The following is a 14,435-nucleotide window of genomic DNA, read 5'->3' on the forward strand; positions in this document are numbered from 1 at the left end:
ACAGCTGATATTCGGCACTAATATATATTCTGTGGAACACCTAAGAAGCGAATGTCGTCGGGCCGAAGATTTATTGGAGAGGGATTTCCAACAGAGATTCCGTCAGGGCGCTTTCGGGGCGGGCAGTGAATGAGATATGCGTGTGGCCACGTTTCGGCAATGTGGATGCGTTACTGCGGGCCTATCCGTAGGTATCACCCTTAGTTCCTCCACTTGTGGTCTGGTCTCCTCGTCTAATGGGCCGCATATCTCATTCACTGCCCGCCCCGAAGCGCCCTGACGGAATCTCTGTTTGAAATCCTCTCTCCAATAAATCTTCGGCCCGACGACATTCGCTTCTTAGGTGTTTCCACAGAATATATATTAGTGCCGAATATCAGCTGTGCCAATTTAGGCCTCAGACCGGCTTTAATAATGTCTAAAAACGCATGCTCTTGTAGTGGCTGACGTAGTTTGGGTCCTCAGTCCCGAGACGGCATCGATGTACTGTGTGGACTTCTCATCCTTCCCCTGGCGACGATCCATTATTTGCCTCAATACATCGACGTTCGTATGATATCGCTGGAACTCCCGTACTATGAATAGTCGAAGATCCTTCAGGTCATGTTTGGATATTGTTGCACTCTTCCCCAATACCACTCATTTGCGCGACTTCTAGGAGTGGTGAAATCCGTTCATCAGCTCTTCGTCCGAACAGCCGTATGCCTTTTGCAGCCTCTATTAACACGGAAATAAAATCTTCTACACAAGGAGTCTTGGTGGAGACGTCAAATTTGATGCCCCATTTACTGATATCTAGCAATTTACCCTTATTTGATTGGTTCAGTGTCGGTAAATGAATTGCGTTCACGGTTCGGATGGAGGAACACCTTTATTACCGGGGGTTGATCCTCGATTTCCACTATTAGGGAAATCGCGAGGCCAACTTATCGTATCGGATGTATTACCTCCCTGTCCATGGCTACCTCTGTTTGTGGACTGATGAGAAGAAGAGGCAGATATAGCTTCCTTTACCGCCTGATCGACTGCCTCCTTCATCTCATCACGTAATACTTCTAGTATCGACGCCTGTGCAGCTCCAAGTCCATTATTCCCCATCTCGGAAGTGTTCATGCTACTAAATCTATCTCCATCCACGTCAACAGTATCCTCTAATTGTCCATGCCCATATCCTGGGATAAAGCATCAGCTAGGGTTCGTCCAGCGCCCTCCGCCCCATTGGCATCGAAGCCGAAGTTTCCGGACCTGGTGCTCATGACATAAAAGGAATAGCTGAGTTTCGCCAATATCTGGACCACAATACGACCACCAAACTCTTATACGGGTCGGATTTTGGCGTTTCACTTCAGTTATACAACCTTGTAAATATTATTTAAATTCAGACTAGCCGTAGCTAGCAGTATCATAAGTGATATGCAAATTCTAAATGATAGTGTACGGTATATAAGAGAAAAGAAAAATTCTTCCTTCTCTATTTCTTCTTTCCTCTTTCTTCTTCAGCCTAATTTCTTTCTGGCAGAAATTTTACTGAAAATGAAAATATCTGTATGATAAATGAGAATTATAATGTCATGAATGAACGAAGGTTTTGGATAATAGGTATATTGCCAATCATTATCGTAGATCAATCATCGCCTCTCTATCGCGACGTACCTTGGAAGACGAGTCAAGCGGTATTATGGTCGCTATTGGAGCATTCAAGAGTGAAACACTCCCAGGCATACCGTTAATTCCGACAAAATTGCAAAGGAGGTTGGAAGCATAACCTCATCTCAAAAGTGCGGCAATTTAAACCATACTTAGGTCACGAGATAAATGCAACCAACAGATCCAAATTCGAATGTAAAGCGTGAACATGTGTAGTCGCAATTGAAGTTGGCCATAATCTGCCAAAAACAAGTCATACTGGACACAAATCTCTGGCTCTACGTTGGGCGCCATCTTTAATGTAGTGTTTTTTCTTTTTTTTTTTGTTTATGTCCTCCTCGACATTGGCGTAGGAATTAGTTGAAGGAAAACAATTACCACAACCTGTCGATGTAGTTCCCCTTGACACGTTTAGTCAGGTAGTAGTTGGGAACTCGATTTGGTTTTGAGCTATGACCTGTGATGGTACATTTGGTGGTACTTCCGGCTTAAGCTTAGTCCATGGGTCGTTCTATGGTCACGTCAAGACAGCATGGTCACTACATTAAAAAAATCTCGTACCATCACTTCAAAACTCCATCAATACCATGATACGACCACGATTGTAATAGGCGAGATGGATTCAGGTGTTATGAATCCCTATTGTACCCTCCCGTCGGATCGCTCATTCGAGCCAATCTCCATAGGACCTGTCGATGCTGACGGGACCCCCGTTAAACATGACTGGCTTACCGTTCTCCTTAAACCTTCATTATTAAACTATTACTCCATGATTCGATCCATTTTAATCATTATAACCCATAATTTTATTTCGTAAATAAAGAAATAGTCATATCCTACATTAAACAAATTCAACTCTGCGTATAATTAATAAGACTTAACCATTAAATATATTAGTTCAGGTAGCACTATGACAGTATCGGTTGAGTAGATTAAGTGGAAAACGGTATCGCTTGTACTGAATTATTTGTCGACTGTTTCAACAATAGCATAAAAAAACTCACCCTAAGATCGAGCTCGATATTACGGGAAACTTCTTTAGGTCTTCAGCAATGTCCTTCTACTATGTAAATCTCCTTACAAGTGCTAATTCGACATGGCTCCACTATAAATTATCTATCAACTGATAGCGACATATAACTCGGTATGGATATTTACCAAGGGCTTATATAAAGATTTAATAAGTATGTTTCAATAGTCACTATGTATCTAAATTCGTGTATAAATGTAATAATGGTGAAACAAAAAAAGGCAAAAACAATTTTTCTGTATTATTCTAACGACTTTCGATAAGATCCAAAATAAAAAATCGAATACTAAATCAAATCCTCTCGTCGGCATACTAAATTCACCTTCCTTTAAATTCCCATTACAGGCTAGGTGTCTCTTAAAAGAATGTACCTACATTTCTTAAGATTGGTATAAGTACGTTTTAATAATCAATATGTAATCAAATCTGTGTATAAATTATGTCTCAGTTTAAATAAATTGATTTTCTTTTGTGTAATTCTAAAGACTTACAATATGATCTAATATAAATGCTATCCGATTAGACAATGAAATCTTCTAACTAGAATTCCAACTCTGTTCGTGCATGAATATATGATACTATAATAAATTCCACCTTATATTAACTTTATAGTACCCGATAGGTCTCTCTTAGTATGTACTGTATTGGTTTTATAAGACATGTGTCTTAATAGTACTTATAATTCGTAGAAAATTCAATGTGTCATATATTAAAAAAAAGGTATTGTAAATGAAAATCAACTTATCTTATTACGGAATGTTTTCGCTGAAATTTTGAGTGTCCCGCCGCTTTGTGTTCGGTTATGACTTCTCGAAACCGACAGTATTTGTTCAACTACTAATGTTGATAATATGGAATATAATTCGTGAAAATGTCCTCAGCTGACTTAAATTTATGTTGCCATAAAAAAACACAACGTCTAAACGAATTATACCGCTGATATTAGTTCCGTACTACAAAGATAGACTACTGAGACTTATCTGTTGGTGTGGTTACGAATCTTTTTCCGGTGGACACCGGTGTCACTGATGGTAGAAGGAATCTCAATAGTAAACAATCCGGCGATATACGGGAAAGGTGGTGAGTACCCGTCGTGGAGGGTGGTCTCGCTCTTAATGGCCACAATTTGCAACTCTGAATCTCGTTGTTCTCCTAAGTAGTGAGGACTTCCATGCAATTATGGTTGGACTTGTAAGCGACCTCCGATTCAACAAATGCAAATTACACATTCTTTACCCGTGTCCACGTGTAATGCGTCCTCCGTATTTTCAATAGGTTTCTGTCTGCGAACGTACCAAAAAGGAAAAGCCGTGTTGGTAAGGGGGCTACAGTTATGGCATCACGTAGTCCACGTTGCCCAGCTAGTATTCTTACCAAACACGGCCGATAAATTCTCCTATGCCTAAAACTTGGAGTTGATGGGAAAAAGTGACTCGTGCAAAAAGTTTCTAACCATATAAGGTAAAGGTCAAGCCGTGCCCAAAATTCTCCTCGCACACTTGTTAGTCGGTCTCAACTTCAACCGTTCAGCGAAAAATCTAAGAAATTAATGCGCGCTTTTTTTTCAACCATATTTTCCCAATTTTAAGTGTTACCACCCCGTTCGTTCAAAAATTCGTGATCAGAAAACAACTCTGCTCGTCAGCACACAATCAATGACCTACCCAATAAATACAGGATGAGCGTTTTTCAAATGCAACAACTTTTCAGTTTGAGGGTAAATATAATTTTCAACATAAATTCAACTTGACTAGAAATAGCTCATCTTCAATACATCTTCAAATTGTTTGTGAATTACTTCCAATTTGCCAAAATGTTGACGAAATCTTTGAAAAGGTGTTGAAGATAATATGAGAAAACTTTGACAAAACACTACCCTAAAATGCAACGAAAAAACCATGTTGTTTTCAATACTTATTTGTGCAACGAAGTTCGTGGTCAATTGCAAGAAATAAAAAAATGGAAAATTTTAGAGAAATAACCAAATAGTTTATAAAAATAGGTAAGTGAAAATAAAAAATGAAGTAAAACTTTAAGGAAGTCACTAAATGTATATCTCTTTGCAGAAAACTAAAATTATGGATTCTACGTTCTTGAAAACATTAAAAAGCTGACCGATGAAAAAATGGTGGACAATTAACTGAAACTGCTTCAAATAGTTTATAATAATTGGTACGTCAATATGAAAAATTAAATCAACACTTTAGAGAAGTCACTAAATTTAAATCTCTTTGCAGAAAACTAAAATCTTTGTATACTACATTCTTGCAAACATTAAGAAGCTGACCAACGAAAAATGAGTGGCTTATCGACAAGAAAAAGTTTCCAGAAACATTACAAGTGCAACCAATTAAAATTGTTAAAAACAACAAATTGTTGAAATCAACCACTTCTGGATGAAAATGTGCATCACATCGTCAGTTTAATTCATATGCTATTATAAGTTTAAAATGGATATTTTGTAAATTCCTTCTGCTGGACATCAATTCTAACACGCGGTCCAGTACGTTCCTAATTTCAAATTGCCCGCATGTTAATAAATTTTAATGCTGTTTTATGACACCAACAGGAAGGAAATGGAATTATCAATGCAAAAGTGTTTACTAATAATGTTTAAGATATTTAAAGTTTTGTTGTTTGTTTCTTTTTTTGTTCTTATTTGTTGATATGTTTAATAAGATTATTATTTATCAATTGGTATTGTAGTGTATTATGTAGTGTAGCATATTATTATATATTTTATTTTGATGAAAATTAATAAATTATACAAAATTCATAGAATTGGGGAAGAGTGCAACAATATCCAAACATGAACCTGAAGGATCTTCGACTATTCATAGTACGGGAGTTCCAGCGATATCATACGAACGTCGATGTATTGAGGCAAATAATGGATCGTCGCCAGGAGAAGGATGAGAAGTCCACACAGTACATCGATGCCGTCTCGGGACTGAGGACACAACTACGTCAGCCACTACAAGAGCATGCGTTTTTAGACATTATTAAAGCCGGTCTGAGGCCTAAATTGGCACAGCTGATATTCGGCACTAATATATATTCTGTGGAACACCTAAGAAGCGAATGTCGTCGGGCCGAAGATTTATTGGAGAGGGATTTCCAACAGAGATTCCGTCAGGGCGCTTCGGGGCGGGCAGTGAATGAGATATGCGGCCCATTAGACGAGGAGACCAGACCACAAGTGGAGGAACTAAGGGTGAGACCTACGGATAGGCCCGCAGTAACGCATCCACATTGCCGAAACGTGGCCACACGTTTCGGCAATGTACATCCACACTGTTCTGTTTTCGCTGCGGTAAGCCTGGGGTAATTTCTCCCCAATGTGAGAACTGTAAGACGGGAAACCAAGTGTCGAGCGCGATAGGTGGGGTTTCGCGTTCGACTCAGGGCACCAATTAAACCCCACCGGAAATGAATTAAAGAAGTTTGACGGTATCGAAGGCGGACCAAAACTCAAACAGAACTCTGATTCTACACTGACAAAACCTGATATGGCAAAACCTGATATGACAAACCCTGATGTGACGAAACCTGATGTGACTAAACCGGACTTGACCCTACCTTTTCATATTACAGGAAATCCAGAGCACGAATATTCTGTGACAGTACCGTGTCGAAAAGAATAAGGAGGACAAGGGAACGTTTCAGGCAGAGGCGCTTGCAGCGACAGGTGATTGCTTCCTCGAGGATTTGTGAGGTTGCCCAGTCAGATCCTCGTCCGTTTCGTAGGGTAAAAGTGCACGGTAGTGACGTCTTAGCACTTTTTGACTGCAACCGTCACCTGCCTGGGGAAGGGTTGCGAGGATTTCGTGAGACATTTAGGCCTTGAGGTATCACCCATATATAAGTGTAAGGTTGGCACCGCTAATGGTCATCAAGTTACTTGCACGGGTAAAGTTCGAGTGGAAGTGTGCTACGAGAACCAAACGCATTACATGGATGTTTATCTTGTACCTGATTTGGAAAATTATATGTACTGCAGAATAGACTTTTGGAAACTATTTGGCGTAGCTCCTGCATTAGTTAGCAGCCTGGGAATTATACCTTGCCAGACTGATCCGGACATCCACGAACTCTCTGGAGAACAAGAAGTTGCCCTAGAGGAGGCGAGATCCAATTTTTTGGATTATGAGCGACACGGGCTGGGAAAAATTCGACTGGAGGAACACGTGATCGATACTGGAGACGCCGTCCCCTTGAAGCAGAGATATCCTGTGTCGCCGGCGGTAGAAGCGTTAATATACGAGGAGCTGGATCGTATGCTCGCTTTAGGTGTCATCGAGCCCAGCCTCAGCCCCGAAGTTTTGCCGAAAGAGACTACGATATCTTGGCTACATCATAGGTGAGGGTAAACTCATGCCAGATCCCGGGAAAATCGATAGTATAAACAAGATACCGATACCGATACCGAAATGCCCGCGGGACGTTCGGAGATTTCTCGGGATGACTTCGTGGTTTAGGAGATTTATCCAGGACTACGCGGCGATATCGACACCCCTTACGAAGACTTTGAAGAAGTCGGCCAAATTCATTTTTAATGAAGAGGCAATGATTGCTTTCAACAAAATGAAAAAGGCCCTGACAACCAGTCCTGTGCTCACACACCCTGACATCCGTAGACGTTTCTTCGTCCAATGCGACGCCTCCAACATTGGTGTTGGAGGAGTCCTTTATCAATTGGACGACGACGGCCTCGAGCATCCCATCGCGTTCCACTCGGCCCAACTAAACGGTGCTCAGCGAAATTATAGCGTGACGGAACGCGAATGTTTGGCTGTTATTAGCGCCATTCAGAAGTTCCGTCCCTATATTGAGCTGATGCCGTTCACCGTAGTAACGGACTACAGGGCGCTGAAGTGGTTAATGGGCCAACGGGATTTGAGTGGACGCCTAGCTCGCTGGAGTCTTAAGTTGCAGGCGTACCAATTTGACATCCAACACCGCAAGGGGACCCAGAATGTTGTCGCCGATACATAGTCCCGGCTGCATATGGACGAAGTCAATATATTCATTGACGAATAGATATGGAGTCTCCGGAATTTCGGGGAGAAGAATACCTTCAATTACTGGACCACATCAATGAGCATTCGGATCAATTGCCCGATCTGAGGGTTCAGGATGGCTATATATATAAAAGGACTTTGCCAACGGATGGGAATCCAATAAATGAACGGTTTATATGGAAGTTATGAATCCCTACATCATTGACACATGATCTCGTAGTCAACGCGCATGAGCCAACAGTCAAATCCCATTGTAGGATTGGAAAGACCATCGAATTGTTAAGGCAGTATTTCTACTGGCCAAGGATGGCAGCACAGGTAAGGGCTTTTATAAACAATTGCGTTACATGCAAAGAAGTAAAGGCTCCGAATAGAATCCTAAGACCCAGAATGGGGGCCGAAACGGTGACATACCGCCCTTGGCAAAAGATCTATGTTGATTTTATCGGTCCTTTTCCCCGCTCTGGGGCCGGTAACGTTTTCATATTCATAGTATTGGATCACAATACGAAGTTTGTTTTGTTGCATGCAATGGCCAAAGCAACCAGCGCAAATATCATTAAATATCTTGAAAGTGAGTTATTCCATAAAATTGTCTCTTCCGAATTTGAGGACTTTCTATCTAGGTATGGAGTTTCCCACGTCAGAAACGCAGCATACTCGCCACAGGCTAGTGCCTGTGAGCGGGTAAACCGCTCAGTGGTATCAGCCATAAGGACATACGTAGCAGACAACCAGCAGACGTGGGATAGGCATCTTTCGGCCGTTGAATGTTCCCTGCGATGTACTAAACATACTAGCACCGGGTTTTCTCCATATTTCAGTCTTTTTGGTTTGAATATGATGACGCACGGAAGTGCGTAGGCCTTGCAGAAAAATTGGAGAATCTAGATGCGGGTGACGTCGACGTTCTCCCGAAGAGTAACCTTCTTCAGTTAGTGCGTGACGACATAAGAGAGAACTTACATAATGCCTACGAGAAAAGCGCGGCGAGATACAATACACGATCTCGGGAAGTCAAATTCTTACCCGGTCAAGAGAGACTACGGAGGAATTTTGTTCTTAGCGATGCTTCGAAGAATATTAGCCCAAAGCTGTGTAAGAAATTTATAAAATGCAGAGTCGTCCGTTCCGTCGGTAAGAGTTTGTATGAAATAGAGGATCTCAACGGGCGAACTGTAGGCGTATTCCACGCTAAGGACCTCCAGCACTCAGTCCCCATGAAATAGCTTCACGGAACCTTAATCGGCTTCGAATCCATGATGTTCAGGGTCGGGGTTCTTCCCCACCACGATCTCGGCATGGAAACGTGTGGTTGACTTCCCGATTCAGTTGTCTCCCGTCGGGACTTGGACAACTGATCGGGTTTGTTACGTCACCCTGTGAACCATAACGACGATAGGTCATTGATTGTGTGCTGACGAGCAGAGTTGTTTTCTGATCACGAATTTTTGAACGAACGGGGTGGTAACACTTAAGATTGGGAAAATATGGTTGAAAAAAAAAGCGCGCATTAATTTCTTAGATTTTTCGCTGAACGGTTGAAGTTGAGACCGAATAACAAGTGTGCGAGGAGAATTTTGGGCACGGCTTGACCTTTACCTTATATGGTTAGAAACTTTTTGCACGAGTCACTCTTTCCAATCAACTCCAAGTTTTAGGCATAGGAGAATTTATCGGCCGTGTTTGGTAAGAATACTAGCTGGACAACGTGGACTACGTGATGCCACAACTGTAGCCGACTTACCAACACGGCTTTTCCTTTTTGGTACGTTCGCAGACAGAAACCTATTGAGAATACGGAGGACGCATTACACGTGGACTCGGGTAAAGAATGTGTAATTTGCATTTGTTGAATCGGAGGCCGCTTACAAGTCCAACCATAATTGCATGGAAGTCCTCACTACTTAGGAGAACAACGAGGTTCAGAGTTGCAAATTGTGGCCATTAAGAGCGAGACCACCCTCCACGACGGGTACTCACCACCTTTCCCGTATATCGCCGGATTGTTTACTATTGAGATTCCTTCTACCATCAGTGACACCGGTGTCCACCGGACAAAGATTCGTAACCACACCAACAGATAAGTCTCAGTAGTCTATCTTTGTAGTACGGAACTAATATCAGCGGTATAATTCGTTTAGTCGTTGTGTTTTTTTTATGGCAACATAAATTTAAGTCAGCTGAGGACATTTTCACGAATTATATTAATATGCCGGGTGTTTTGTGGGATACGTGTTCGGAGTCTGGTGACTTGATCCCATCGTCTTTAGGTGCATTTGGGTGTTTCTTTGATTCTTTATTTGAGTTTGGTTTACGTCAGGTTAATGAGATTCGCAATAATAATGGTAGGTTACTTGATCTGGTATTTTGCAACTGTTTTGATGTGAGTGTGTCGCGTACTGCTCCCTATGTTACTCCTGAGGATGGCTATCATCCGACGTTGCATGTGTCATTTGAATTCACTGATATGGTAGTTTCGCGTACGGATGGTGGGACTCATGGTTCAAGGTTTTCTTTCAGGAATACGGACTTTGGCTTACTTTCTGAGAGGCTGCTCAATACTAGGTGGCCTACATATTGTGATCAGTCTGTTGATGGTCAATTGTCCGTCTTTTACGATTTACTGGGATCATGTTTTTCGGTGTGTGTTCCGATGGTGCGGAGGGGTATAGTATTATCAGGGCCACCTTGGTTCACAAAGGATTTACGGCGCCTTAGAAATTGTAGGAATAGACTATTTAGGAAATACAAGAATTGTGCTTCTACTTTGAATTATGTTAGGTATGTAGATGCGAGGTACCGATTTAATCAGATGAATAATAGGTGTTATGCTGATTACTTGCAGCGAATGAGATATGATTTAAAGGCGAATCCTAGGGGGTTTTACAATTTTGTGAATTCTAAGCGTGGGACTGTAGGTTTTCCCGTCTTTATGAGGTTCAATGATGTTGAGGCTTCTGATTCTCGGACTATTTCGGATTTATTCGCGGATTTCTTTCAGGGAACATATGTTGATTCCCCAGCTGCTATGTTGGAATATCCCTTTTATATTCAGTCATACGATATTGTCTCTTCTATCAGACTTTCCTATGATGAAGTTCTCAAAGGTTTGAAGTCGTTGAAATCTAATTACTCTCCTGGACCTGATGGTGTGCCCTCTGCGGTGTTGAGGCATTGCGCATGTGCGTTATATATTCCTCTGACTGACCTCTTCAATTATTCTCTGGCTAGTGGTCATTTTCCTTCTGTTTGGAAGGAGAGTTTTATTGTCCCTCTTCATAAGAATGGTAGTAGATTCGACGTTCGGAACTACAGGTGCATAGCGAAGTTGAGTGCGATACCGAAGCTGTTTGAGAAACTGGTAACTGATAGGCTTGTTCGGCAACTTCAGTCAGTGGTCTCGGTTAGTCAACATGGTTTTACGAGGAATAGATCGACAGTGACTAATCTGTTGGAGTTCTCGACTCATGTGTTTAGGAACTTTTCTCTCGGGTGCCAAACGGATGTCATATTTACGGATTTCAGCAAGGCGTTTGACACGGTTAATCATGGGATCCTTACGTATAAACTTGACTTGATTGGCTTTCCGCCGGGGTTTTTGAGTTGGATATCTTCATATCTTTCTGGAAGGTCACAAAGGGTTTTATTTAGGGGTTGTGAGTCGAAGCGGATATATGTTAAATCTGGTGTTCCGCAGGGAAGTCATCTCGGACCCATTCTTTTTGCTTTGTATTTGAATGATCTGCCACATGTTATTCGATTTTCAAGGATACTAATGTATGCTGACGATGTGAAACTTTTTGCATCTGTCTCTTCAGATGTAGATTCTGCTAGGTTGCAAGGGGACTTTGATAGGTTGATTAATTGGTGCGTTGTGAATTGTATGACTCTTAATAGGGGGAAGTGTAAGAGTATGACTTTTTCGAGAAGGTGTGCTTTGTCTACTGATTATCATATCGATGACTATTATCTGGAGAAGGTATCTTGTTTTAAGGATTTGGGGGTATGGTTGGACACTAAATTGAATTTTAACTACCACATTGATAGCTGTGTTGGGAAGGCTATGTCTGTTTTAGGTTTTATAAAGCGTTGGTCGAAGGAGTTTGATGACCCTTACCTAGGTAAGCGGTTATATACGTCTCTTGTGCGTCCGATTCTTGAATATGGTTCTATTATTTGGTCTCCTTTTTACAATTGTCATATTGATAGGATCGAGTCAGTGCAAAGGAATTTTCTGTTGTTTGCTTTACGAGGATTAGGATGGGGTGACGTGACGGAGTTACCTCCATACGTGAATAGATTGAGGCTGATAGATTTGCCAACCCTTGAGAGAAGACGGCGCATGCTGGATATTTTATTTATTGTGAAGTTGGTTAATGGTATGATTGACTCAGATTTCTTGATTGGACACTTGAACTTTGTTGTACCAAGTCGACCAATGAGACATTTTTTGCCCTTGAGACTACCATTATTCAAGTACAACTAAGAGGCCAATAGCCCATTGAATCGTCTTATAATTGAGTTTAACCATTCTTTTAATTTATTTTCACTCACTGATTCCATATCTTGTATAAAACGCGCTATCCTTATGGATTAGTTTTATGCTCTAATGGGTTGTCAACTATAACTATAACTATATCGTATTTCGTATTTTATTGTTCCTGTCTGTTCCTGCAATAACTCCCTATTATGCTTCTGTCCATTAACGTAATTTCCTGTGTTCGTTCCTGCTATCACCGTGTTCCTGATTCCTGCTATCACCATGTTCCTGCAATAACTCCCATTCAAGCGATATTATTCTCTCCGATTTTATGTTCCATTTCCTTATACTGCTGTGTTCCTGATTCTTCCTGGTTCCTGACTTGTAATTGCCTAAATTTCTTCCTTTCAACATACCTACTATGCTCCTACTATGCTTTGGCGTCATTTCCTGTATCCGTTCCTGCTGTCCTTATTCCTGCTATCACCATGTTCCTGATTCATCCTAGTTCCTGATTCTCTTAGTTCCTGACCCATAATTCGTCTAATACAAAACCCATTCTATCCCTGGTATCCCAGTTTTTCCGCAATGAATTTACTCCAGCTTTACACTATATTCCCAATTCTTGTTGTAAAATTGTTCCTTATCTTATCTTTTTTTCTCTTCTTTTTTCTCTTGTTTTTTTGTTGTTTGTATCCAATTCTTAGTCCCAATCCTGCCTATAAATCTTCTATTGTCCCTACACACAAAAAATTTTTTCTCTGATTCAATCACCAAATTAATTGATCCAATTAATTTTTTAATTGAAATGCCTTCAATCACGAAAATGATATTATCAATCACAGTTTTAATTGGGCATAGAAAAAATTCTTGATTAAAAAATTAATTGATTTTTTCAGCAAAATTCAATTAAATTTTAATTGATTCAATTAAAAATTTAATTGATGTTGATTGCAAAACGCAATTAATTTATTAATTAAAAAAGGTAACTATTTTTAATTACTTAGTTAGATTGGCTTAGAGTTTTTATTTGGATTAACAAATGATTATTTGAAATACATTTTTAATTAAAAAAGTAAAAAAAATCAGCACTTTTTTTAACTGAATTAGTCTTCCGAATTTGATTAAAAAGTTAATTGTATTAATTAATTTTTTAATTAAACATTTTAAAAATTTCAATCATTGACTTAATTAACTTAATGTTTCTATCATGATTAAAAAGTTAATTGTATCAATTAATTTATTAATTGAAAAAATTTTCAACTTCAATTAACTTTTTAATTGGAAATATTTTGGTGATATTTTTTTCTGTGTACAATTTCTAAAATAGATTATATAGATATATTTTATTTTATTTTATTTTTAATTATTATAAGCGTCATACTTTTTATTTTACTGTACACGCTCACAAAAAATCGCTTCTGTAACATATACTCCCAAACATATTTTGCTTCAAGCATATACATTTTTGGCTATTGCCCAAACATTTATATGTTTAATCTCTTCCAATATATAATATGTTTGAAAGCATATTGGTCTAAACAATATATGTTTGGGTAGTCTAAGTTCCAAACATTTTGTATTTTTGCATCCAAATTCAATAATGTTGTCTTCCAAAAAACAATATGTTATTATGTGAACATATAATATGTTTGGAAGCATTTTGCACCCAAAAATATTATATGCTTAAAAAAAATTCTCCCAAACAATATTGTGCTCAAAATTTTATTTATTTATTTATATATTTACAATCATAATGAATTATGAAAATAAACAGGTAATATAGGTGCTAACAATAGGTGTAGAAGAAATTATTCAATTGTATGATTTTTTTTATTTTAATTTTACCTTTTGCCGGACGGGGATTCGAACAGCGGACCACACAGTTTGTAAGGATCAAAGAAGTAGCTGATCAATTGCCCAAGGAAAAATAAAATGTTAATTTTGTAATAACAAGCAACAACCACCAACTTAATTCAATATCGCTCCCTGTTAAATAGCGCTCCAAGCTACTACACATATATGTTTATAGGCTATTTCTAAATTAATATATGTTTGCATCCAAGCATATTATATTTACAAACATTTTATGTCCCAAACATAATATGTTCTAACATATTAACATATATGTCCCAAACATGTTATGCTAGTTTATGAACATTATATGCTTGCACTCAAAAATATTGTGTTTAAAAATTTGTGTTCCAAACATATAATGTTTATAGCCAAACATATGAAAAACAGTCTTTTTCAT

The sequence above is a fragment of the Haematobia irritans genome, chromosome 4 (assembly GCF_050003625.1).
Source record: "Haematobia irritans isolate KBUSLIRL chromosome 4, ASM5000362v1, whole genome shotgun sequence".
Classification (NCBI taxonomy): domain Eukaryota; kingdom Metazoa; phylum Arthropoda; class Insecta; order Diptera; family Muscidae; genus Haematobia; species Haematobia irritans.